At 27.8% G+C, this 24,310-nt stretch overlaps 1 protein-coding gene across 10 annotated transcripts in view; it reads left to right on the plus strand.

The window, feature by feature from the left end:
- The first annotated feature begins 3,539 nt into the window (after nt 1–3,539).
- Nucleotides 3,540–24,310, plus strand: part of LOC107440383 (uncharacterized) — a 106,310-nt gene continuing 85,539 nt past the window's right edge. For 5 of the 10 annotated variants that reach the window (XM_087154583.1, XM_087154584.1, XM_087154585.1 and 2 more), the window contains exons 1-5: nt 3,540–3,796; nt 7,744–7,846; nt 20,451–20,514; nt 21,587–21,776; nt 21,889–22,032. The gene's annotated coding sequence lies outside the window, so the exon portion shown is untranslated. The remainder of the gene's footprint in view (nt 3,797–7,743; nt 7,847–20,450; nt 20,515–21,586; nt 21,777–21,888; nt 22,033–24,310) is intronic. The other 5 variants (XM_087154588.1, XM_087154590.1, XM_087154591.1 and 2 more) reach the window with 2 other exon arrangements.

The following is a 24,310-nucleotide window of genomic DNA, read 5'->3' on the forward strand; positions in this document are numbered from 1 at the left end:
ATACTTGAGGGGCCTTTGTGGCCCCCTTATATGGTCTATAAAAATTTTTCTCGGTAGGGTGGTTTAGCTCATAATGGCCACCTTTCCGCCCGAGTTTAAAATTATAGCTTAATATTAAAGGGAGTTTGACGGACTTGAAATTTGAGCTTTATTCCCGCTATTATATTTTGTTTCATTATTTATTCCTTTATGCGTTCTTTCACCAAGAAAGACGCTTGATTTTAAACATAGAGCATTTTTCGGATGCAAAACTTTCGTGAAAATATTGTAAAAGGAGTAAAAAAAAAAAAAATGATATAAATAAACTAATTTTCCGCGAATTTTCCAGTTTTTAAGCTGTATTTGAAATTTCTCGAATAAAAAATTTTTTTTTGCATGTAGGATCCTTTAATGTGTCGAAAAACACATTAAATAAATAGTATGATGCAAAAAAAAAGAAAAAAGAAAAAATTTTTTTTAAAATTTACCTCAGCCCGGGTTCGAACCGGCTCCCCTCGCTTATGGCTTAAGTCACTAGCACGCGGTCTTAGCCGTTGTACCACGTTTATACGGAGATCAGGCTACTACATAGCTTCAAGTACCCTCTCCCGGTTAGCTAAAAAATAATACTTGAGAGGCCTGTGTGGCCCCCCTATATAGTCTATAAAAAATTTTCATGGTTGTGTGGTTTGGCTCATAGAGGCCAACTTTTCGTCCGAGTCTGAAAATTATAGCTTAATATTAAAGGGAGTTAGACGGACTTGAAATTTGAGCCTTTTTCCCGCCATTTTATTTTGTTTTATTATTTATTCCTTTATGCGTTCTTTCACGAAGAAAGACGCTTGATTTTAAATAGAACATTTTCGGATGCTAAGCTTTCGTGAAAATATTGTAAGAGGAGTAAAAAAAAATATGATATAAATAAACTAATTTTCCGGGAATTTTCCTGTTTTTAAGCTGTATTTGAAATTTCTTGAATAAAATAAATTTTATTTTGCTTGTAGGATCCTTTAATGTATCGAAAGACACATTAAATAAATAATATAATGTAAAAAAAAAAACAAAAGAGAAAAATATAAAAAATTTTAAAAATTGACCTCTACCTGGATTCAAACCGGCACCCCCTCACTTAAGGCGTAAGTCACTAGCTCGGGTTCGTAGCCGTTGTACCACGTTTAAACGGAGATCAGGTTACTACATAGCTTCAAGTACCCTCTCCCGGTTAGCTAAAAAAAAATACTTGAGGGGCCTTTGTGGCCCCCCTATATAGTCTATAAAAAATTTTCTTTGTAGGGAGGTTTTGCTCATGGAGGCCAACTTTCCGCTCGAGTTTGAAAATTATAGCTTAATATTAAAGGGAGTTAGATGGACTTGAAATTTGAGCCTTTTTCCAGCCATTTCATTTTGTTTCATTATTTATTCCTTTATGCGTTCTTACACCATGAAAGACGCTAGATTTTAAACATGGAGCATTTTTCGGATGCTAAACTTTCGTGAAAATATTGTAAAAGGAGTAAAAGAAAATTATAAACTAATTTTCCGGGAATTTTCCAGTTTTTAAGCTGTATTTGAAATTTCTCGAATAAAAAAATTTTTTTTGCATGTAGGTTCCTTTAATGTATCGAAAAACACATTAAATAAAAAGTATGATGCAAAAAAAAGAAAAAAGAAAAATTTTTTTTTAAAAATTTACCTCAGCCGGGATTCGAACACACTCCCCATCGCTTATGGCGTAAGTCACTAGCACGCGGTCTTAACCGTTGCACCACGTTTATACGGGGAGCAGGCTACTACATAGCTTCAAGTACCCTCTCCCGGTCAGCAAAACAAAAGATTTAATGGGCATTTGCTGCCCCCCTATATGGTCTATAAAAATTTTTCTTGGTTGGGTGGTTTGTCTCATAGAGGCCAACTATTTGTCCGAGTTTGAAAATTATCCCTTAATACTAAAGGGAGTTAAACGGACTAGAAATTTGAACCTTTTTCCCGCCATTTTATTTTATTTTTCATTCCATTATGCTTTCTTTCTCCAAGAAGGACACTTGATTTCAAACACAGAATACATTTCGCAAGCTAAACTATCGTGAAAATATTGTAAAAGGAGTAAAAAAAATATTATAATATAAATAAACTAAATTTCCGAGATTTTTGCAGTTTTTAAGCATTAATTGAAATTTCCTGAATGAAACAGAATAATTTTTTATATATAGGATCCTTTAATATAACTAAAAACACTTTAAATAAATATTATAATGTAAAAAAAACAGAAGAAAAAAATATAAAAAATTTTAAAAGTTTACCTCCGCCGGGGTTCGAACCCGCACCCCATCGCTTAAGCCGTAAGTCACTAGCACGCGGTTTTAGCCGTCAAACCACGTTTATGCGGGGATCAGGCTACTACATAGCTTCAAGTACCCTCTTCCTTTCAGCTAAACAAAAGACTTAAGGGGCATTTTCTCCCCCCCCCTATATGGTCTATAAAAAATTTTCTTTTTAGGGTGGTTTGGCTCGTATAGGCCAACTTTCCGCCCGAGTTTGAAAGTTATAGCTTAATATTAAAGGGAGTTAGACGGACTTGAAATTTGAACCTCTTCCCGCAATTTTATTTAATTTTTATTCCATTATGCGTTCTTTCACCTAGAAAGACACTTGATTTTAAGCGTGGATCACATTTCGAATGCTAAACTATCGTGAAAATATTGTAAAAGGAGTTTAAAAAAATAATATAGGAAAAATTAACTGATTCTCCAGGAATTTTGGAAAATTTTATAAATTTTGAAAAATCCAGAAATTTTGAAAATTATCCTCAGATGGGGTTCGAACCCGCACCCCATCGCTTAAGACGTCAGGCACTAGCACGCGGTCTTAGCCGTTGTACCACGTTTAAACGGAGATCAGGTTACTACATAGCTTCATGTACCCTCTCCCGGTGAGCTAAAGAAAAGACTTAAGGGGCGTTCGCAGCCCCTCTAATTGGTCTATAAAAATTTTCCTTTGTAGGGTGACTCGGCTCATAGAGGGCAAATTTCCGTCCGAAGGGAGTTAGGCGGACTTGAAATTAATAAGTAGTAATAATTAAATAAATGAGTAGTAATTAAAAATAAAAAGTAATAATTTATGTCATTTTCTTTAATCTTCTACCTTCTTTAATTTATGTTCTGCGAAGTCTCGCTACTATTTTCCATACCATCTTATTTTGACAGCGCTGTCAAAAAGCACGCGAATCCAACTAGCATAATGGAAACTATCTGACACCTTCTGCAAACGGTCCAAACTGCGATGGCATGTCTGAAAAACTCTTAATGGATATTTTCTGTCCCTTTTTTAAGCCCATTGTGCAGCTCTAGTGCGATGTAAATGAACAAATCAATCAATCTCTTCCTTTCTTAGTGTTCACCAAGTGTTCACTTAGTGTTTTGTTTTAGCCCTTCCCTCAAGAAATAATCATTTTCCCAGGTTATGCTTCACATCTCTCCATTCGCGAATTTATCATAAACAGTGGGAATGCCCTTTGAGATTAAACAACTAAACTGATCATTTATTTTAAGATTAAAGAACTCATGTAACAGAAATAGAAAGCCATAAACGTCGTAATCAAAACAAACAGAATAAAAATTAGGCAGAAAATTTAAATTTCTGTTTGTTTAAATAAGTTTCGAGAAATGAGATTAAAATGTTCTAATTTTAAAAGACTATAGAGAATGGACCTCATTGAAGAAATCCTTATCTTAAGAATTCTTTTAAAGAACATTAATCATATGTATTATCTTTAAAGAGCATTAAGAACATGTATGCTTTTGATGAAGCTATATGCTTGGTTAGTTTTATTTCCACCCACTGAATGTTTAAATTAGTCATGGAACTAATTTAAATGTTTAGTGGTATGCCATGTTAATTGTATTTTCTACTACAAATCGCATTTTGAAATCTTAATCGCAAATTGCATACTTGTAATTTTTATAATGATATACTGTGAAGTATTAATACTCAAGTAACCTCTTTGATTCTATGTTATGTAGGTTTTATAATTCTGTATAAAACTTTAATAATGCAAATATAGTTATTTAAAAAGATAATTGTAAAAAAAATTAACTTTCTGTTATATAAAAAATTGCAAATAGTTTAAAGTCAAATATGTTTATGTACGAATGGATTGCTAAGCAATTCTATTTTCTATTTGGTTTTTAGTATCACCCATTTAATTTAATTTGTTTCGGTTTTATTCATTTTTTTTAATGTCTTGGAAAAAATAAGTTTTTTTCTGTAAATATTCCTAACTAATAGAAAACCAAAATTTCTTGATAATTGGGAATAAATTTTTTTTACTATGTTTCCATTTTTCTCCAGAAGGACTCACTTTCAGTTTGCCCCTTGATTTTTGAGCCCACACATTGTATGGTGAAAGTTCTTTATGTTTTGGTAAATTCTTTTACCCTTAACAGTTGAAACCATTAGTTTTGTCACACCTTGTAACTACTAGCAGCTATGTAATTGATTTTGGTTGTATGAGCCAAATTTTTGATTTTTTAAAATTAAAACCTAGTTTTGTTTGCAGATATGAATAATTGAAGTTTATTATTTTTGTGAAATATGACTAATTTATGTGCCAATAATACTTCTTTAATGATACTACTTAAATTAAACATAGGTTGTTTATTTTTTAAAAAAATTGTTTAAAAAGATGTGTGTTATTGAGGTATGTTTCACCTTTTTATGGGGTTGACAGATTTGACCCTGACACTTAAATGGTCTCGACCGAGAATTAAACTTCCACTAATGATTTTATTTGTTTAACTGCAATAGCTTAGCGATTTTTGGGCATTTAATCTCTAAAAAAAATTGGCAAATCCACCATATAAATTCAAAATAAGTTTCAATCATTTTACTTACCTAAAATATGTAAAAGACATATATTACCAGCAGTAAGTTTGCAAACACGTTTTTTAAGCAACTCTCCCAAGAAAAAACATCATATTATGTAAACAAGGTATTTCTGAGAGCTGAAATAACTTCAGCTTATACTTTTCTCAAAAAAAAAACAAAAAAAAAAGAGAAAGGAAAAAGCTGAAAATCCTTTTTGAAAATTGTACCATTACTGATGATCATAAAAAATAAAAGTAAGCAATTTTAAGGAGTAACACAATAGACTTCTTTATACAATCTTCCAAGTTTTGTATAAAAGGCTTGCAGATATAATAATTTAAAATTTTTGATATTTTCAAAACAGTTATTGTTTAAGAAGTATGTCGATGAATTTAAAATGGTGTGAGAAAAAGGAAGTTTTAAAAAACCAGCTATGTTTATTAGAACTCCTTAGACTGCACCAAAACTATTGCTGTTCAGAAATGAGATTTATCTATTTATATCTTATAACATCATATACAGGCTTGAGTTTTTGTATTTTGAAATGAATTGTTTTGTGACGGAAAAGAAAGAGATCCTAAATACTTTTTATATTTTCTTTTTAATATAGTATGCAAAGAAACACAATATTTATTCAATACATCTCTACAAATAGTTCACAGCCAGTGGCACACAAAATTTTTCTTTCTTTCTCCAATGCCCACCTGTGTTAACATTTTCGTCAATTCAGGCATTTACAGGGCAGTCACTGGCCTCTCTTTCAGGGGCACCATATTAGGTGGGCCAGCGTTTATTTTCAGTTTCAACACAAACATTTATTTCACGTTTTTCAATAAATATATTTATAATTTTTAAAATTAATGTTTATTTTGCTTTATCTATTTACCTATATTTTTAATATTTCAAATTAATTTTTTATGTGTTTAAATTAGTATATTTTTATAAAGAATTCTAAAAACTTAGAAAAATTTTTTTAAAAGTTTTGAAATATTTTTCACAAAACTTTTTTTTAACTTTTAGTACTTATTTGTTATTTTTTAATGTGATCTATTATGTCATTTCATTTTTAATATATAACTGTGTTTGTATCAGTTTTTCCCCCTTTAATATTATGAAATGAAAAAAAGGTATTGTAATTTTCTTTTATTATACATTTTTGCCGCAAATTTTGCACTTTTAATTTGTCTCATACGTAAGGGAAAACTGTTCTTTTCGAATCAGTTAGATATAGAATTTTTCTTAACTTCTTCTTAAATTTATTTTTCTATTTTGATCCTTATGAAACATGCACTTAATTGTAAAACTTATAGGTACATAATTTTAATTTTATTAATTTACTTTTTAATTTTGTTAATTTGCTTTTAGTTTTTGTTATTTTGATATTTATAATGCTAATTTTTTTTTTGATATTAAGATTTTACGCCACACACAGTGCCATCTCCTTATTAGTGTGTGAAAAATAAATTATTAGATCTGAAGTTATTCAGTTTTTTATTCATTTTCTGTAAATATTTTTCTTATTTGCAGTTACCTAAAAAACTGCATGATATTTTCTCAGAATAATAACTTTCAGGATTTGGGTATTAAATCTTCTTTGTGTGTCGAATCTTAGGACCTCATTTCCCCCCCTCCCCTTATCTAATTGCATTAGTCTGTGGATCCATGCGCACATTTCTTACAACTCCCAACATTGTTTCTTTTCTATTATCAATTTTGTAGTAGGTATATGAGGTTATTCAGTTTGTCAATAAGTTTTTTTTTTAATAACATTTTTTTTTAATTTTTTGCTTTTAATGTTTCGTAACCAAAAAACTACTTTTTACAAAGCATATAAGTGATTTCAGTTGTTTATTTTTGAGATGCACATATTTGAAAAATTGTCTGTGTTTGTAGCAGTTTTAGGATATTGTGACAAGAGTTAATTTCTTGATATTTTAAAAACTCAGTCGTGTGCTAAGACATTTCAGGGTTTTTCATTCATTCATTTGATAAGATTGATACAAAACAGTCTGAAGTTAGAAGCAGTAAATATAATGCCTACAGTGTGTTTTCCAAGTTTATGGAGATAGCATTGATCATTCCTCGTAGCAATGCAACCTGAGAGAAAATATTCAGTTATCAGTAACAAAACTCTAGACGCTATTCTGTTCTTCTTTATCAAACAGACTTAAGAAAATTTTTCGACTGTGAAGGCAAACCTGAAAAGGCTGTGTTTTCAGAAAACGTTTCATAAAATGTTTTTAAAATTGCTTAATTGATCATTCAGTCTGTTTTAAACAATAGATTTGTTTAATTGTAATTTTCAGGGGGTTGTGCAAAAAAAAGTTGAATGAATTTAATTTAAAGATTGTGCCAATTTATTTAATTAACCTCATTACACTAAGCCATTTAAAAAAAATTTTTTTCGTAAGACTTCACACAAAGTCAGATTGTTGTTTTTACTTTAAAGTTGATTAATATTTTTAGTCATTAAATTGTTAAATTAATAACTGTGTTAATAATATGCCAATTTGTTCAAAGTTAAAAATTGCAGGCCAATTTTTAATCAAAAAAATAATAATAAAAGAAGTTAATTTTAAAGTGTGTTCATCAATAATATCTACAGGAAGTTATAACTAACTTTCTAGAAAATATTTATGAATATCTTTACAAAATATTATGTTCTAATTTAAACTTTGTTTTATAGTATTTGTTGCAATGATGCTTTTTTATGCCAATATGCTTTTTTTGATACTGCATCAATATTCTCAAACCAACTAATATTGCACCTTTGTATGGGAAAATCTGTTCACAACATTAATGCTTTTTCAAAGTGTTCTTTTTGCGCTTTCTTCTTTGTCTTTATGCTAATTTATTCTTTTACTGGATTGTTATTAAATTGTAATAATGAATTTTTTACAGACTTATTCTGAAGCTCTGTGTGATATTTGGAAGAATATGTTTTAACTAAATGAAAGAAGAAAAGAAAGCAGCATAATTATTCATTCTAATCCAGTTATCTAAGGTATCAATTCCTTTATTATTTTAAATATTATAAAGGAAGAGTGGTGTAAGACTCGATAGTGGGGTGAAAGTGGGTACTTTGATTGTGTCAAAATTAATTCTGTTTTTTTAGTAGGCAAGCTCTGAATTGCACTTTACTAGTCTTAAAGATGCACCTATCATATTGTTGTTGATTAATTCAATGCATCTGTATAAATAAGTTATGTCAACTTTAATGTTCTTTTGTTTTTGAATGTCATGGGTACCAGAACAAAGTTTATTACTTCCAAGCACAAAAACTTTATTTTCATAATTTGTGTAGTTTTTGAAGACTCTTTATGCAGAATTGTAGTTTATGTTTTGATATAAAAAATTCCCTGCAATTTTCTTTTAAAAAAATGCTATATTTTTTGTAAGGAAATTGTGAATGTACTTTCATCTTGAGTAGAAGGTCAAATCTACGTGTCTCTGAAACCATATGGACATACAATGCCATCTTTTGGAAGAAATTTCATTTTTTAAAACGTTCCGAAACGCTGGCACAAATAAGTGACGGCCGGGGGTGAACGAGAAAACTCTCTGACACATGGGTGTGTCGGGCGGGAAGTGAGCGTGTTTCTTGCTGGCACATATATGTGACAATCGGCTCGAAAGGGTTAAACAATGCAAAAAGAATAAACCAAAAAAAATAGTTTAACTTAAAAAAATAGAAATTAAAAAAAACAGGTTTTTCAGCTCTTTTCAAAATGTGTCGGGTAGCCCTGCCCAGTTACAGAGATGCCAACTTGCTCCGGACAGTGAATAAATATATTCAAGTGGTAGTTTATTAATTGTGATTCTTGGTTTAATAAAATCAATTTAGTAGATTTTTATCCACCGCTATTTCTAAACAATTCGTAGGCTTATATAATTCACCATTTTATAGTAGTTATGTTATGCTATACCTTTTAAAATGCAAGCAAAATCAGTAAAATCTTTGCAAAATATTGTTTGTAGTTATTTACCGTTTTATAAATTATTTGGGCATGTCCGGAGCAGTTGGCATCTCTGCAGTTACAAAAATTATGTTTTTTGACTGTTTTTTCAGGTGTAAATAAAAATGACCAATGTATTGACAATAGATAAACCTCATTTATCATTTTTATCACAACATTATTTTATTTATTACATATTTATATACTTTTAGTGAATTCTATCATTTAATAACAATATTTGCTGTTAAAAATGCATATAACATTCAAATTTGAAGCAATAAAATAATAATCTTTGCAACCGTTCATTTATCGATGAAATAAAATTTGGCAGTGATACCCGACAATCATGTGAGCGGGGCTACCCAAAATCCAATTTTTTTGTAAATTTGTAATTACTCGAACAAATTTTCACGTATAAACTTCTTTCTTTGTGCAAATTAAACTTAAGACTACATACTTCAATGCTGTATGCATAGAAAAAATGATTTTTTCAGTATTTAAATAAAATTTAATCAAAACATTCAACCAATTTTTTTTTAATTTCATGACTACTGTATTCAACATATTTTCAAAACTATTGTTTACCATGTTAACAGCTGCATAAATACTTGAAACTTTGAAAATAATCTTTTTTTAGTATAACAATTAATGTCCATTGTCCCATTGACTTGAAAAAATATTCTATACATGTGAAATTGACAGTGGGTGGGGGGGGGAACTACATGACTCTCCCCTAAATTGCTTGCATAATTTTCCTAAATTACCTTATAAAATGGAAATATCTGCTACTTTTTCATTGAAATTATCTTATTTCTAAATTTTCCCATTCCATCTAAATTCCCGGGTGATTTGACTTTTTCTAGAAAAAAATCGTTTATAACAAAAGTTGTACATGTGTGACTTTTCAGGAGCGTTGTCTTGTACAACACTAAACAATGAATATCTGACAGTTTCTATGTTGAGCAATTCAGCTCCAACACCCTTTGAATCATAACTAACCTATCTTTCCCCACTCTTCCTTATGTATGGGAATAAAAAACTATGATATTGAACTAAATTTATGTATTATTTTTTTAATTACCCCTTTTTTAATAAACTTTTATAATGAGTAATTTAATAATATCTCCCTGCCATGTATATTCTTTTCCATAAAATTATAATTCTCTATTTAGGTTGTGCAAAAAATTTTGTGGATACATTTATAAATTAGGTTATAGTCATTGAAAAGTTACATCACAAAATCACTTATGTATTTTTATGATGACTACCTTTGTCATTCTGATAGCATTATAATCTGGTCACTATAAAACAAAGATGGCAAAGCTACGACACTCGTGCCACTAGGCGTACAGATGTAATGGTTGCACGCAACAAGTGTACTATAAATTACTTTATTTGCTTACATTTACTGCAAAACATTTAAAAAAAAAAACATTTAAGACTGACAACAGCAAAGGTAGATTCAGAAATGAGTGTGAGCATTGGCACCATTGTGTGCAAAAGTTAATATGCATTTATTTTATGATCTTTTGTCTGTTTTAACTAGAATTCTTAAAGTTTATTTCTTGATGGGCTTTAAAAAATCGCAAGTTCTCTGAGTTGTGACAGGAAATAGAATCTCAATAGGACAAACTTTTTATGTTGCAGACAAATTCTTCTCAAATTTGAGGAACTTTTAGATGAAATGAAATTTTTCATACCAAAAAAAGAATTTACTTAATTTATGGATTCAATTTAACCGTGTAATTTCACGTTTTTTTACATTTGCAGCACCATCAACTGATTTAACTTAGGAATTGCAAAGGAAAGTTTAAATTGAAAATATAAAGTTTGAAATCGTAAGATCCTTCAAGTGCAAATTTGATATATATTCTATATCCTTGATATATATGAAAGGAATTGAAACAAAGAACTTTAAATATTTCTTTTTGCTTAAAAGACAGTTGGAATAGAATTGACAATGAGTTACGCCGATTTATCTTCCAAAGGCAGAAAAATATTTTTAAGATCTGTTTGGATTTATTACAAATTTCAGATGAAATATTATCCATGCTATTTTCTCCATTTTGAAAATCTTAGAAAACATAACAGTTTTGCTTTAAGATCTCACTTTGCTATGATGAATGATCATAAAATGTCACTTTTTTGAAGGGTTTGATATTTGGGAAAGGAAATTGATAGAATTTTAAGAAAATTTTATATAGGTGATCAAATACACAATCTTGGTGAAGTATTAGAAGAATTTGAAAGTACTGATTTGAAAAATTGAACTCAAAAATCAGGTATTTTAATCCTTGGAAAATTGAATATTTTAATACTTGTTTTTAATGTGATATTATATATTTGTTTATAATGTAATATAAATGCATTTTGAAACGTAATAAGTGCATTAAGAAGGCATCTAAAATTGAAAAAGATTTTTTTTTAGAAAATAAAAAATAAAGGCAGATTAAAATAATATTTTAAGTTGCATTGATGCATTTAATTTTCCATGCTATAAAAAATTAAAAACTTTTAACATTAACTTAGCATTTTGTTCGCTTACAACAGTGAGTGCCTTCTTCAGTACTGTTTAAAAATCTTAATATTAAATTGAAATATTTTCAAAAACTTTTTATTCAACTTATACCTGATACAAGTTAATCTCTAACCAGCAAATGCAGTAATAAAACATAATTCGATAGCTTAAAATCACAGCAAGGGTTTAAAATGAGTTTTAAAACGAAGTACAATATGTGGTGCACTTAAAAATAACAAACCAAACCAAAATCATAGTTTCATTGACACACTGATTAAAGAAAAAGGTTCACCATTCATGTTATTTATAGCTTAATTATGAAATATGTTTTTCATGGACCACTTTTGAAATGACCTTAACTCTAGTGAAAAGATTTGTTGAGATTTAAAAACATTTAAGTTTTAGCAAAAACTCCTTAACCATTCATTTTATGAATTTTCTCATGAAAATTTCTTATTTGAAATTTTGATTATAGGCTTTAAAATAAAGAATATTTGCTGAAAATCTTTATTATTATTTAATAAAAAATGTATAGTAGGTATATTGCACATTTACAACATCATGAGTATGCTGAACATGTTCTGTTGAATTCAATTTAGCTCTTATTCTTTGTGCAACCCATATTTATCGCATTTAAAATGCATGCTGCCTTTACAGCTAAAAGGCTGGACTTTTGAACACAATTTCTAAATAGCAGAAACAGTCAGTCTGTCTTTCAGGTTATGGAAACGGATTTTACACACTCTCTGTAATTCCTTATTGAGACCCGAAGGCCATCTGTTGGACACTAGATGAACATTTTCAAATTCAAGAGAATTGATTCAAATATGATGCATAATGTACAAAATAATTGTTTCATTCATAGGTATTGAAATCAGTGTTATAAATTTACATAAAATGATGGGTTAAAATGCTTTCAAATATAATTAAAATAAGTTATGGTAGGATGTAATTGGCTTATTACTAATAGATAAGAAGTCAAGTGTCTACTGATAGGGACATCTTTTTATCTTACATCAAAGAGGCTGCAATTTATTGTTAACTAACTGTTGATTAGTCAAGATCTTAAACTACTTCCTTCTATTCTATTGAAAGTAGAATTTCTTAAAGTTCTTGAATTATCATAGATAATAGTTATTAGTTATATCATAGATAATAGTTAATGAATTATCATAGAGGGTCAGATTCAGTAGCCACTTCAACATTCTTCAATTAATTAGACATGAAAAAATTATTTGTAGATATTTTGTAAATTGTAGGTTTGATGAAAAAATCCTTCCATCACAAATATTGAAGGGATTGATTCACTTTGACAGGAACTGTTAGAAATTAGATATAATAAATATAAATTCTGTGATGATGCATAAAAAAAAATTTGGTAAAAACAAATGCAAAAAACCCTTTCTTATGTCCAAGTGTGTAGTATATTGATATTTAGTTGAAACCACTTATTTTTAGAGGCATTTGAGTAATTAAATGTTGATCATTAACTTTTTTTTTAAAAGGAACTTAAGAAAGAGACTTGGGTTTACATGTTTCAAACGGTTAAACAGAAATTATTGTATTTCTCTTGAAGTTGACACGAGAGTGTTGAGGAGAAAAAGTAACAGAGACATAAATATACTAAGCAGTATTTTCTTTAACAGCTGCAACTTTTTTTTTATAAAAAGAAATCCAAAAATCCTATTGAAAAGTATATGAAATATATCTATTTAGATTTTCTATGTACATATAATTATTTATGTGGTAAATAAGCACATGTTGACAACCTTCTTTGTTTATGGTGCCTTCTTTAAGCCATGCATTTGGCAATCTCTGATAATAAATCCAAAAATTTCCCAATAAATTGTTAAAAAATTATTCTTACACTTCAAATATTATCTTGAATACAAATTACTAATCTTTTGAAAATGTAATTTTGTTCCCAAACTGTTGAGCTGTAATGTATCTTAATTTTAAGTAAACTGATAGTTCATTTTTTAGTGTTTTATCTACAAAGTGTTTACTAAATTCAATTTTTAAACTCTAGTATTTTACTATTTGTATATGAGCCCTTCTTATGTGTCTTGAAGAAGAATATATTTATGCATTGCAATTAAATCGCGTGTATACGTGATGACTCTTACTTACTTAAAACTAATGTAATATTTTTTTTTGTTTTCTTTTTGTAGTAATGACTTTTTCATTTCATCACAATCTTGATATTTCAAAGGTTCACATCACCAATATATCACAGATATTAACTGTCATTACAGTTTATTTTAACTGTGTGATGAAATTTATTTTTATAATGTATTCATAACTACAGTTGTATAAATGTATAAGAAAAGGTTGAAAAAAAGTAATACAAAATAAATTTGTTGCAGAGACACTAACCTTTTGCAAACCTTTTGTGTAGTGCTAATTGTTCTCTTCTGTTATGTGAACAAATCAACTGTTCTTTGAATGACATTTCAGTCCTCACATACTTGGTGGATCAACTGATCAACCTTTATTTGTAGTCTATCAATTATTACAAGCTTTATGTTCTGCACATAATTCCAGTGTATTTTTGGGATCTATTACCTTCTCTGTAATAAAAGTGAAAAAAAAATATGTGGATGAAAGTTGCACCAAAAATGTTTCTACCTGTTGAGGAATCTATGTATGCTAATAATTCCTTAAAAATACAAAGATAAAAAGAGCAAAGTTGCCTTAACTTCTCTAATTCATGGTTGGATGAATGGTAATATTAGTAACTTTGATTATCCAAACATAAATTCAAATCTTAATTGAAATAAATAAAACAGGAGGTAACCAAAATAAACATAACTACATTAATTCAAATTCAAATTGGAACAGCGCACAAGGCAGCTAAAACCAAATTCAAATCTTAAAAACAAGTAATAATATAAATTTACTTAAAAAAATATATAAATATAATTAAAAGAAAATTAAATAAAGTTGTGTGTTTACAGAGCAGCACTTCATCAGGGGACACACTGTCTGTAAACACACAGGAGCCTTCCTGTTGTTAGTGGCAAAGCCAAAACTAACAGTGCCCCGAGGCCCCTAATGAAAATTCAAGCATAAAGAATAATAATAATAATAATTACCACATTAAATAAATATCTACCATAATAACATTCATGAAAAACTTTGTAATAAAATCACCTTTACTGAAACAGATATACAAAACATTTAAAAGACATCAAAAAAACCGCCCCCAAAGCACATAAAAACAGTTACAGTTAGTAAAAGTGAAGAAGAATTTCCTTATAAATTCCAAATCAGCTCAAAATTTATATTGTGCTGACACCTAGATAAAAAAAAAATTAATGAGCAATAGAATCCAAGTGCCGCCATCTATCTAAAAAATCCCAACAATTTTGAAAAAGAAAACATATTCCCAATAAATTTTGTAAATGAAAACAAATTCCAAAAATTTCAAGATGAAAATCAAATTGTTCACCGTCTAGGCCTGCTTAGACGGGCTTCAATATCGGCCAATTTAATAGAATTTGTATAAAATGTCTTTAATCAAAACATCAAAATTATTAAAGTTGAAAGGAAATTTATTTTTCTTTAAACTTTTCTTTAATGCCTCAATAGCCGTCAAAAAATCTATACGGTTATTACAAATGAATTTGAATCTCATTATTTGACCAAATACAATATTCTTAAAAATTTTATAGTAAATGTTGGAATAAAAATGCGTAAGGTTAATAACATTAAAATTGAAATCCTTCCTTTTATCATAAACCCCAATGAGATTATTGTTATTAGAAATATTTATATCAAGATCTAGAAAAAAAGCACGAGAGTCTTGTGAATTAGTTTTAATTAAACTCAGTTCTTCAGGATCACTGATAATTAAAGTTGTAGCTTTAAAGAGCACAATAAATCGCAGTTACATTTCATTCCATAATCATGGTAGATGTGAGAACTGAATAAAATAAAATATAAGGCATAAAAAATAGTGAAAAAATAAATTATTTAACATTTTCTGTAGTTTAAAAAATGCTTTTCTTTTATCTTTACTTCAACGTTCTCTTTTAACAAATTAAAACTGTTATAAAATTAAGTTAATCTGTAGTCAACATTCACAATTTTAATCTGGTTATGTTATATTTTGGCAGGTTATTTATTTTTTGACTTGAGTCTGTGAAAAGTTTTAGACAGTTTGGAAGATCCTTGCTGAAGGTGTGGTATTTTTCCCCTCTATCTTTTGTGATTTTAGCTCATTAGCCTTTTTCCTTCAAAAAATATTTACTCATTTTCATTTTCTAATGAAAATGATAAAGCATGCGCTTATTAATTAGATATGCTGAAAAATCTGAAAGTTTTGTTATTTCAATTTATACCAAAAATTTTTTGTATTTATTTATTTTTACCTAGCTCAGTCAATGTAACTTTTAAATATTTAAAAAAAAAAGTATTTAGAGACTTTTTAGAACCTGGAGTAGTGTTTAAAAATTAATCGTTTTGTTGGAAGTTTACACTAAGTGTTTTAAATCATAAACAAAAAGGAATAATTTTTAAAAATAGCCAAACTTGCTGACAGTAATGATGAAAAAATCACTTTGTTTCAATGAAAAAATGTCTTTAATCAAAACATCAAAATTATTAAAGTTGAAAGGAAATTTATTTTTCTTTAAACTTTTCTTTAATGCCTCAATAGCCGTCAAAAAATCTATACGGTTATTACAAATGAATTTGAATCTCATTATTTGACCAAATACAATATTCTTAAAAATTTTATAGTAAAGGTTGGAATAAAAATGCGTAAGGTTAATAACATTAAAATTGAAATCCTTCCTTTTATCATAAACCCCAATGAGATTATTGTTATTAGAAATATTTATATCAAGATCTAGAAAAAAAGCACGAGAGTCTTGTGAATTAGTTTTAATTAAACTCAGTTCTTCAGGATAAATATTATTAATCAAGTCAAAATTACAACAATCGAAGATGATTAAATCATCAATAAACCTAAAACCTTTTAAAAAATTATTCTGTAAAAATTTATTCTCATAAAAGTGAAGGAAAATATTAGCGAATGCACTTGAATAACTATTACCCATAGAAATACCTTTAATTTGCCTGTAAAAACTAATACCGTTAAAAAGATAATTTTCAAAAATGTTGACATTGCATAAATTAATCCAGTCTTCCCTGTCAATACCTTCATTAATCAAATAATGTTCAAAAATTTCAATACAAATATTTTTTAAATTATTGTGAGGAATACTGGTAAAAAGATTTTCAAAATCACAGGTAAGAATTGTATTAACACGTGTGTTGTTTAAATATTTAATAACTTCTTGGTTGTTATTAATGATAAAATGTTTATCATTAGAAATAATTTTGTTTAAAATAATGTTTAAGTATTTAAGAAATCGTTTACCAAAAACAGAATTATAACACCCTGTGCAGCATGTAACAAATCTAAATTTAACAGGTGTTTTATGAAATTTAATGGTCGGAAATAAGTATGGGAAATTAAAACTATTTGGTTTTGTTCCAATTTTTTTATAAAAAGCCAAAATTCTATTTTCAATTTCTTTCTTAGAGCTGTTAATCTTAAGGAAAGTATCATTATTATCATATTCAAAACCAATAATATTTCTAAAGAATTTTTTGCACATAAAGCTAAAATTATTTGAAGCTTTATCAACCACACAAATAATAAATTTCCCTTTCAATTCTTCTATAGATTTAACAATATTAGAATTTAAATAAAAACCCTGGTATTTTGTGTTGTTATTTAAAAAGTTCAATTTAAAATTATATAAAATTTTATATTTCCATTCGAAAAAACCTTCTATGGGCTAATTATATTTCCTAGAACACTTTGCAATGAAGCCGTCTAAATCTTTACTAATTGAGGAAATGATAAAAGGCAAATTATAATTTCTTCTTGGTCTAAATTTTGTACCAAGCCCCATAAGCAATCTTAAATTTTTATCAGTAACCAGGTCAAGGTTACCCGTTACAATGTGTCCGTGATCTTTATCAACAAAATCTTTATAATGCAATTGTTCACACAAACAAATATCCTCAAGTTCCATTAAATTTTGACAGAAAAAATTGTAGTTACATATAATATTCTTCAACGTTTTGCTATATTTAAAACAAATCGAAGCACTAATCTTGTCCTTAATAGGAAAAATGTCATCAAGACCATTAACAACCATAGGTAATTAACCTTTTTCAAAAACCTTATCAAGAAAATTAACAACACAATATTCCTTATTAGATCCTGAAACATTTAATGTATCAAAGTTGTGGATATTAAGTTTAAATTTAATAAGATCTGAAACAATAAATTTTAAATCAGGATTTGAAAATTTGACAAGTTTCATTTGGAATTTAATAAACCATTTTAACACTGAATTCTTAATACTGAAGATGAAGCTTTTTATGTTAGTCTCACTAACATCCAAGGAACACAAATTTCTGAAAAGTAACATAATTTATTTTTAGGAGATTTGTCCTTATGCTTACCCCTGCAACCTCTTGAACTTTTAACAAACCTGTCATTAAAAATATTCAGCTTATTGTAAATGCAAACAGAATCCAAATCAAGACTGCCTTCTCCATTAAGTTTACCATTAAGTCCGTAAGGGTTTAAAGTTTTTAGTTTACAAATAAAAATATTCTCATTATCTAATCTTAAATTCAAATCATCAATATGTTTAAGAATAAGTATATTAATGTCTTTAAAAGAATGTTTTTGGAAGTGAATAATTTCGATATCAGAATTATTATTTTTTTGAAAGTTTTTAATAACTGAACGATGACTATTTATTCTTTTATTAATTTCAGTGCTTGTCTGTCCAATATATTTTAAAGAGCAGGTTTTACATTCAATTAGATAGATAATATATTTTTTTGTTGGCAAAAAATTAATTTACTGGAATCAGAAATTCAGTGGTAATTATTATTATTATTATTCTTTATGCTTGAATTTTCATTAGGGGCCTCGGGGCACTTTTAGTTTTGGCTTTGCCACTAACAACAGAAAGGCTCCTGTGTGTTTACAGACAGTGTGTCCCCGGATGAAGTGCTGCTCTGTAAACACACAACTTTATTTAATTTTCTTTTAATTATATTTATATATTTTTTTAAGTAAATTTATATTATTGCTTGTTTTTAACTTTGATTATCTAATGTTTTTAAACATTGTGAGTTTAAACTAATAGTTTGCTTGATTTCCTATTGCTACATATTTTTGACACTTAAAATATGTAAAAAAATTATAAAAGTGTAAAATACATAATTTGGACATTTAATCACGAGATGAATTCTTGAAATAGTGGCTAATTCTTCAAAAAAGCTGAGGAAAATTTTAGACCTTGTACTCAAAGCAAATAATAATAATAAATTGAAAACCTTTAAACTATTTAAAAAAATAAAGTTGAATTTTAAAATGTAGTTTTGAAAGATAAAATTTAGTTGCATTCAACTGGGAAAAAAATGAAAAAAAGCATTACATAATTAATTGTATTAAATTTTTGAAACTTTGCGAAGTAAAATGACAGCCCGACTATCTATAATTATCAAATTAGAAAACTCATGTATAACTGAAAGTATAATCATGTATAATTATATTTTTTCAAAATTTATTTTCGTATAAAATATCAGTCAGAACATTAAAAAATCCATATTGTTTATTTATAATGAAAGACAGCAATATCAGAATTTAGCTAACCAGAAATGTTTTACATATTATTAAAAAGAATTTATGAAAAGTTAACTGAATTTTAAAACTTTAAAATTTTCATTAGCTCAATATTATATCTAATAATTCGTGGGGAAGGGTATTATTAATTGCTGCTCTTGTTAAAAGGAAATTCTCAGTGAGTTCAAAAGAATTATTAATTCCAAACTATTAATATTATTGGACTAAGCTGTCATATGCAATCAACTGTTCCACACATTAGATGTTATGTGGATGCTCTGTAAGTGTTCCACAATCTCTTTCGATATGACTTTAAATATGTGATTGTTTTCCTCTACATTTTTTACATAGAATGGACCAATTACCATGGATTCTCCATAAAGTAATTTTACCTCTTACTATGAACTAATTTTTATCTCTCCAGTAATTTTTTTTACTGATACTGTACGATTTTAAAATGAAAAAAAAAATATGGTTTTTCTATTCCTTCTAATTAAAAAAATCTTAATTTTAAAAAAGTATGTGAAACACTTTTAATCCACTTTTGAAAGATCACAATAAAAAACATTAATGAGCCAGGCATGCACATTTATTCTTATTGCGATTCTTTCCTATGACTGAAAGAATTCACAGGTTACTTCAAACTATTAATTCTAGGTTACTAAACTATTTATCAAACTATTTTAAGTGTTTTATTTTGCGGATTTTGAGTTGTGATTATTTTTATTTTGTGAATTTTTAATTTTTTAAAATTTGTTTGTGCTGGTTTTAGAAAATAACATTTCACATTATTGAGATGGTGTATTTATTAGTTGTTGTATATTATTGATTTCTAAATATATGTAAAAATAACCATTCATTATGTAACAAATGAAAGTGCTGTCAAAAGTTTCGGCTCATATCAATGAGAATATCTATACTTTATCAATTCAAAGAAATATTGCTTATTTGTACTTTTTCCTAACTTTGTCATTTGAGTAGTTGAATGATTGTTCTGGTAACTGAATCTTCTTTTTTAATTATTTTAAATACAAAAGGAAAATTTAAGACTCTTATTTTTTATATTTTTTTTCTAGTGTATATCATTAAGCAATATTTTAAAAAAGGTATTAGATTTGTCAAAATGTATATTTATTATAAAACTACTAAAAATATTCATGATTATTTCTGAAAAACGTTGATTAAGTGGTTTGAATCACTGATAATTAAAGTTGTAGCTTTAAAGAGCACAATAAATCGCAGTTACATTTCATTCCATAATCATGGTAGATGTGAGAACTGAATAAAATAAAATATAAGGCATAAAAAATAGTGAAAAAATAAATTATTTAACATTTTCTGTAGTTTAAAAAATGCTTTTTTTTTATCTTTACTTCAACGTTCTCTTTTAACAAATTAAAACTGTTATAAAATTAAGTTAATCTGTAGTCAACATTCACAATTTTAATCTGGTTATGTTATATTTTGGCAGGTTATTTATTTTTTGACTTGAGTCTGTGAAAAGTTTTAGACAGTTTGGAAGATCCTTGCTGAAGGTGTGGTATTTTTCCCCTCTATCTTTTGTGATTTTAGCTCATTAGCCTTTTTCCTTCAAAAAATATTTACTCATTTTCATTTTCTAATGAAAATGATAAAGCATGCGCTTATTAATTAGATATGCTGAAAAATCTGAAAGTTTTGTTATTTCAATTTATACCAAAAATTTTTTGTATTTATTTATTTTTACCTAGCTCAGTCAATGTAACTTTTAAATATTTAAAAAAAAAAGTATTTAGAGACTTTTTAGAACCTGGAGTAGTGTTTAAAAATTAATCGTTTTGTTGGAAGTTTACACTAAGTGTTTTAAATCATAAACAAAAAGGAATAATTTTTAAAAATAGCCAAACTTGCTGACAGTAATGATGAAAAAATCACTTTGTTTCAATGAAAAAAAACCCTGATAGATAGCGGTTACAATTACAAAATTATTGGTTCAAAAGAACCCTTTAGCAAATGTTTGATATATATATTTCTTTATTGCATATAGCTGTCAGATAGTTGAAACATTCAAATTATATGGGTACATCATTTTAATAATCTACATTTATTAATAAATTCTGAAAATCAAGAATTTTTTAACGGTAATGATTTTTATATTCAAAATCAAAGCAGCCTACTTTAATAGTAAAATATTAATTTGTAACGCCTTCATTCATTAACCAATGATTCAGCTGTAAAATTTCTTAATGTGATTTAGAGAGTTTGATACCTATGTTAAAGTGTAAGGGTTTATACTAATAAATGAATGAAATAGAATTTTATGTGAAAAAAGGGGTTTTACTGCTACATTCTATATGGAATGTAGTGCTTTGCTAATTACTTTCATTACATACTCGGTTAGAATACTACTGGGAACATCATTGTCTGGGATTTGTTAAAAGAAAAAAAAATGGGGTAAAAGTCTGGTGCGTGATTCAATATTAAATCTTGTTATTCTAAAAGGTGGAGTGCTTCCATAAATGAAAAAAAAAAATTTATGTGCCGGTTATTTGAAGTATTCAGCTGAAAGTGGTTCAGATAATCTACATACAACTCTATGACTTTTATGTGATTTTTAAATCTTTGCAGCTTGTTGGAAGACAGATGAATAATCCTAAATGTCATGCCATGTTCCTAATGGAGACTGGAGAGATCTTACAAAATCAAAGTTTAGATAAAACAAAGGAGACAGCAGTTAGAATTAATCTATGAATTAGCTATTGAAGCTAGTCGTTCAACATTATCAAGTAACAGTGTTCTACAAGACACTGCTGTTACAGTAAGTGTCTATAGTAATCAATTGCTGACATGTTAATTCTTTTATTTTTGCTGTTTGTTAAAATCAATTGCATGTTTATTTTTATAAAAATATTGCTTCAAAATATTTTTAGGTTCCACATCACACTTTAGATGTTTTAGCTGATATTTCTTAGTATATGTATGAAGCAAGAAAGATACCAAAATCTTTTTTGTGTCAACATGTGCGTCCAAAATGGGTAGAAGCTGAATACCCAATTTCAATTGAATGTCTTCAAGTATAGTAGTTTTCATTAATATTTGTATTTTATAAACTATAACTTTTTTATATGTGGCTCACTTTATTTGACTAGTAGTATGCCTTATTATATCTTACTTATTACTAAAACAAAATTATCACTGATCAAGAAAGATCTAGAATTGCCAGAAATATTTATTTTTGATAAAGTCATGAAAAATTGCTTCTTTTTCAAAACATGGAAAGATCTTATAACCAATGTGGAAAATAAACATTCTTAGAATTCAATGTTGCCATAAGTAGCTAATGAGGTTTGAAATAAGTATACGTGTATTATCATTGTAATAAATCTAACAGCAAACATTGTAATAATTATTCTAGTCAAACATTCCTTTGCAAAATGGTTGTTTTATTCTTTTAAATAAAATCAAATTAGATTATAGGTTTGTGCAAATATTTTTTGTTGCAACTTATTCAAATTCTTTGCTAGATTTAATTCTTACTCTGCAATACTTTTCACTAAGCTGGCAATCAATATATATATATATATATATATATGTAATAACAGGGCTACATCCCTGTTATCATAGGTTATGTTTAGCTCAAATAATTCAGTCGTGAACCAATTATTCCTTCATTAGTTTTATTTATGGGTAGGCTGGTGGCTATAACATTTCACATCCACTCTCCACAAGGGAGGGGGGTGGACAAAACTCCGGATAGTTGCGGCAGATCTTACATGGAACACATCATACAGCAAGGGTCATTCAAAAACCATTGCTCTTGCATTATATACTAACAAAAAATGTGGTAAAAAGGTCAAGGTGGTAAAAAGTATTGCAGTCTTAGTTTACCTTGTAACCCTCGGCATTAAGGAAAATCCTTTAATTGCTTCCTAATATGGAAGTGAAAGAGGGAAAGATTCTAAAAATAACTCCTTTGAGATATAAATCTAATTATTATTCATTGGTATGTTTTCAGCCTTGAAGTCCCAAAATAGAATATCTCTACACCTATTCTCTACTAAAGACATTTTATGAAAAGAGTTTTAATGCTTTTATTAATACAAAAGTATTTATAATTTTTGTATTTTATCTATCTATCTATATATATATATATATATATATTCAAAAGTTCAAAATGAAGATAAAACAAAGGAAAATTATAGACATATGAAAAAAAGGGGGGGGAATAATAATGAAAAAAATAGCAAACAACTGTTTTTTTTTAAAAAAAAAGGATGAAATTTTTTAAAAAAACCGGAAAATAAAAGATATAATCTTTTCATCAGCCCACACAATTATATCCGCGAAAAAGAGTGCTTTCTGATATTGTATCAATATAGCCAAAGCAAAATATATTAATACAATAGTGTAAGGAGCACTCATGTTCATTAGGATTCAGGTCAGGGGATTTGGCTGGTCAATCCATTCGTTGAATATCCTCGCTTTCCAGATACTCATCAACCATGAGAGCCCTATGTGGTCGCGCATTGTCGTTCATTAAAATGAACTCAGGGCCAACAGCGCCCCTGAAAAGTCGCACATAGGGCTCTAGGACCTCCTGCCTGTACCTCTGGGCATTCACGGAACCATTGTCAAGCGCATGGAGAAGTGTGCGGGTATCTTGCATGTGCGAATGAATGTGCGAAAATGCTTTCCATCTCTTAATTTTGTCCACCAGTGTATATATATATATATATATATATATAATATGATTTACTAATTAAGATTACTATTGTTTAAATATATTGTACATAGATTGTACAATGTTGTTTTTAGTTAATTTTTTTTTAAAGAAAACCTATAATATGGTATTTGAAGGAAAAATCATGTAATTTTTTTGCTTAGGTGATTATAGTTTAATATTATGATTTTGGCATTACACTTATCTTTTTGCATCTAGTTTAAAAACTTGTTTCAACAACTAAAGCCAGCCATTACTGGAGGTACAGCTTATTTTAATTACGCTTTGAAATTTACAATATGAGTTAAATATTATGAAATAGTAACCTGATGAAATACAATAATTTATATGGGTCATTCTCACGAAAACTGTCTTTTTTCAGTTCATAAAATCCCAAGAAAGTAAAGTGAATAAAATGCTCTGAAACTTTTTATATTAATAGAAATATGTAATGACATTATAAAGAAAGTATATATCCTATAAATTATACTTAATATTTAGATTAATTAATTTTTTAAATACTTAATTTATAATTAATTAATTTATAATTAATTAATTTATAATTAATTAATTTATAATTAATTAATTTATAATAATTAATAATTAATTAATTAATTTAATAAACAAATTAA

This window comes from Parasteatoda tepidariorum, chromosome 11, assembly GCF_982258835.1.
Source record: "Parasteatoda tepidariorum strain Cologne lab strain chromosome 11, Ptep-v5.0, whole genome shotgun sequence".
Lineage (NCBI taxonomy): Eukaryota > Metazoa > Arthropoda > Arachnida > Araneae > Theridiidae > Parasteatoda > Parasteatoda tepidariorum.